Below are 4,507 nucleotides of genomic sequence, written 5' to 3'. Positions count from 1 at the left end.
ATGTATTTGAAGAAGGAATATATATAATAATATATAATATATATAATAATATATAATTAAGAATTATGTAATATGGATCAATTAGGTTCAGATGTTATCACTGTATCATCCAAGCACCCTAGTTGGGATTGGGGACCCATTGCACTGTTGTTGTTTGTCCTTCAAATTTGAAGATGACCAAGGGGGGAAGAGCCCCACAGAAGACTTGCCATAAGAGTTACTCTGGGCGCTACAGCACGGGTGGACAAAACACGGCTTGCGGGCCAGATCTGGCCTGCGAGGCCATTCTATCCAGCCCGTGGGGCTCCTAAAAAATTTAGAAATGACAGGAACGAAGGGCAGTAAGACCCAGGGGAAGCCCAGTGGGCTCCCACTACAGCAGGGCCCGCCTGGTCCCGCCCACCCAGCAGAAAGCCCCAGCAGGGGCTTCTGGTGTGGAACCACGTGGCTGCCCCACACCGGAACCTCAGGTAAGGGGTGGGGGGGACCCCGGGCAGGGAAGGAGCCTGGGGAAAAGCTGAGCACAGGGGGAGATAAATGGCCCCTCGCCCGCCCCATGGCCACCACCCCATGCTGCAGCCACTCGCATCCCGCATGGGGCTGCCTGTGCCTGCTCTGGATAGCCCCACATGGGCTGTGAGCGGCTGCAGCAGAGAGTACCAGCCATGGGTCAGGCGAGGGGGCACTTTTCCCCACCCTCAGCACCAGCTTCTTCCCTGCCGGTGAGGAGGGGGTCGGGGCTTTGCGCTGCACCCTGCCTGGACTGCAGGGCTGGGGGGCACTGGGAGTGAGTGAGCGAGGAGCCAACAGGAGCATGGGGCCCGCACCAGTGGGGCCCGCACCAGTGGGGCCCAGAGCAGGGTGGCGGGAGCGCAGGGTCCCAGCTGGCAGGGGCTCTGTCAAGGGGCGGGGCTACCCATGCAGCCCTCAACAGCCTGCCAAAACTGGATAAGTGGTCCTCTGCCCAAAATAACTGCCCACCCCTGCCTACAGGAACCACTGATCACCACCTCCAGAGGTAAAATACCAGTGTAACCAGCAAGTTGTGGTGGGTAAATAGACCTAAGTGCAATGTGGCTCAAGAGGCAGGGCACACCCATCAACTGGTACAGTGGTCATGAGCCTATCACAATGCTGTTTCACCACCTTGTGTCTGTTTAGTTTTTGCTGACATTTTATTTTTTTAAAATGGTTCTGATCTAGACCTACATAGCCCGTTTTTTCATTTAACCTCTTGACCAGTAACTGGTACCAGTTCTTTATATAGTATTCAAACAAATGAAATGTCATGTCACTTCTGTATCTGGCCACAGTGCACAGGAAAAACTTCTAAAAATGCTTAGGTGTTGATTAACAGGGAAATAGTTAGCAATGCTGATATTAAAGTGAACATTCTCATCCATCAGTCCAAAAATGAAGAACTGCAAGACTATATCTTCAGTAACATTGGTGACACTTAGGGGGTGCATGCAGGTGCACGTGCACCCCCTGAGATTGGCCATGCACCCTCTAGAAATGCCAGCCACAAAACCGGAAGTACTGGCAGAAGTGCACTTCCAATTTCACCACTGGTGATTTCGGGTTCAGTGATCAGCCACAGGGGGGCACCCCCCCAGTCAGTGATTGGCCCTCCCCGGTCGGTGATCTGGTGCCCCCCCAGGATCAGGCAGCACCAGTCGCCCGTGCTCAGTACTATCTGGAAATAACTTTGCTAAATTTTGATGGTAATTAATCTCCAGCCCCCTTGCACCTCCTGCACTGATTTAACAGTAAATCCAGTCCTAATACTTTGCAATCCATCATGCTAAAATTCCCAAAATCGTTTTGGAAATACTAATTCTGTTACCCTCCTCTCTCTCTGTTTATCCTATTTAAGAGCTAACTGACTTATTCTAAAATGAATCTGATTCCTCTCCCATATGCTAAATCTGGATTGCCAAATTAGGCACACTGTCTCATGCAGCATTTTATAGTCCCTGGACCACACTGGCTGAAGGACAGGCATTTAAAACAGGGGTGGGCAATTATTTTGGGCAGAGGGCCACTTACTGAGTTTTGGCAAGCCATCATGGGGTGCATGACAGGCAGCCCAGGGCAGATAAATATTAATTTTCTAAATTTTTTAAGGGTCTCACAGGCCAGATAGAATGGCCTGGTGGTCTGCATCCAGTCCCCAGGCTGCATTTTGCCCACCCCTGATTTAAAAGGTTAATGGCATTACTACCATATTCATTCAAATATAAGATGGGGTTCCCTTTCCCTCCCCTCTCAATCAGCATGGGAAAAAAGTGGCTCATCTTATAATTGCATATGAAGTGGAGGGGGAGCTTGTCTCTGACTCTGGCCCTGAGCCCAGCCCATAGCAGCCTCCTGCCTTGCCCTCTTTTCCCTTTTGCAGATTACTTAGATTCTGTGTTTGAAAAATTATAACAAAATTATACATTTTCCATATCTGGAATCTATTTATTGGGGTTGTCATCTTATATTCAAGTAAATACAGTCAATTGTCTCTCAATCCAACATCCTTGCTTATCATTCTAAAATCCAGTCCGTTTTATCAGTCTAATCTATTTTACCAATAACACTAGACATTTGTACCAAAAAAGTCAATGAGAGGCTGCTAATCATTGCCCTATTTCTATCAGTTGCAGCGACATGAAGCCTCTATCAGACTGACTGTGCTCTTAAATTTCATTTCACGGTTGGCAAAAATGTATGTGAAATTAAACTCCCTACACTTCAGCTATGTGCTATGACATTTGGAATCCAGGTATCACTCAACTTGGCTGATCTTTCTTTCCAGCTCCCCTCCATTGCTGTCCCATGTGTGCCATTCCTATAAGGAAAATAAACAGGTATATTATGAGGCTATGTAATTCCATTAAGGGGCTATAGTGGCTCGATAACCATTGGAGTGAAACTTGACAGCTTTATGTGTTTGCTAATGTCCCAAAATGGAGCTATAGCCCAGTATTGTATATGCTTCTGATTTACTGAAGTTAGACAAAGACCTGTTGAAAATCCAGACATTTTGACTGAACAGAGGTGATCCATAATGATTGTAGACATCAAGGGCCAAATTCGTTTCCATTTGTTAGGCATATAAACTGGACTTAAGTGCTTAACTGTGATGCTATTGCACCCTGCTGTAGTTCCTGATGTGTGGGTGAATATGTCCCCTTCCTCCTCCCCTTCCTGTTTTCTGACTCAGTGTTAAGGGTAGGAGGTTTATTATAAAAGCAGGTGCATTTTCAGATTTTCAAGCTTTTTAAAACGGTGGAACAGAATCACAGTTAGGTTCCTAAATCCATTTAGGTGCCTTCTTGGTGGAATAGAATCTGGCCCAGGGGCTTAATCCTGTCCCACTAAAATCAACAGAAATTTTGGCATTGGCATTAATAATTACAGGCACAGTCAGCAAATGCATTTTTATTGCTATGGATGATACTCTGGAGGGTAAGGCTAGGATTCTGAATGACATCAATAAACTGGAGAAGTGTTCCAAAAAATCAGTCAAAGTTCAGTAAGGACAAGTGCAAAGTCCTGCAGTTGGGTGAATAATTGCATGTACAAATACAGACTGGGGAATGACTAGCTAGGCTGCAGTAGTTCAGAAAATGACCTGAGGATTACAGTGGAACATAACCTGAATATTAGCCAGCAGGGTGTCTTGCTGCAAAAAGTGCCAACTGCATACTGGACTGTATTAACAGGAGTGTCACTTGCAAATTAAGACTGGTGATCCTTCCACTCTGTTCAGCTTTGATGAGGTCTCACCTAAAGTATTAAAAGTACAATATTCAGTTTGCAGTCCCACAATTTGAGAAAGATGTTAAAAAATTAGCAAGAGTCAAGTGGAGAGCAACAAAAGCTATTAGTGATCTAGGATTTATATGGAAAAGATGAAAGATCTGGAGAAGTGAAGACCTGAGGGTGGGAAAGTGGGGATTTGATGACTAGCACCAAAACTTAGCAAAACTATTTCCAGGTATTACTGAGGATAAAGCCTTGTAGTTCTTCACCTTTGGACTGATGGATGAGAATGTTTACCTGATATCATCACTGCTAATTACTTACATCCCCTCCACAAGCCATATATCATTTACTTTTAGACAGACACCTGCCACCTACAGTACTGCTCAGTTCCTATTTCTGGACCTTCATCTTCCTTTAGGTTTCTTTCTGATAAGATAAAAAAATAAAAATGGAGCAGATGGGAAGAGAAAGAATAAATCAACTCAGAACAGGATTTCAGAGGAGGGAAAACTTCATTCTTTCATTTTTTCTCTTCTTTCCAGTAGAGAAGTTAGATTCTGGAGAAGTGATTATTTAATCTAGACAATCTAGAAAAAAACTATTTGGCAAGATGATCTAAGTCTTACAAATAGAGGACAGGGATAATGCACAGGAATTATCTCTATACTGGCTACGGGGGACGACCTAATCGGTGACCTAGTGATCGATGGGAAGCTGGGTGACAGCGACCACGAGCTGATCACCTTCACCA

Source organism: Crocodylus porosus, unplaced genomic scaffold (genome assembly GCF_001723895.1).
Source record: "Crocodylus porosus isolate Cpor-Errol unplaced genomic scaffold, CroPor_comp1, whole genome shotgun sequence".
In the NCBI taxonomy this organism is placed as follows: Eukaryota; Metazoa; Chordata; order Crocodylia; family Crocodylidae; genus Crocodylus; species Crocodylus porosus.
Note: the sequence above shows the minus strand (reverse complement) of the source record.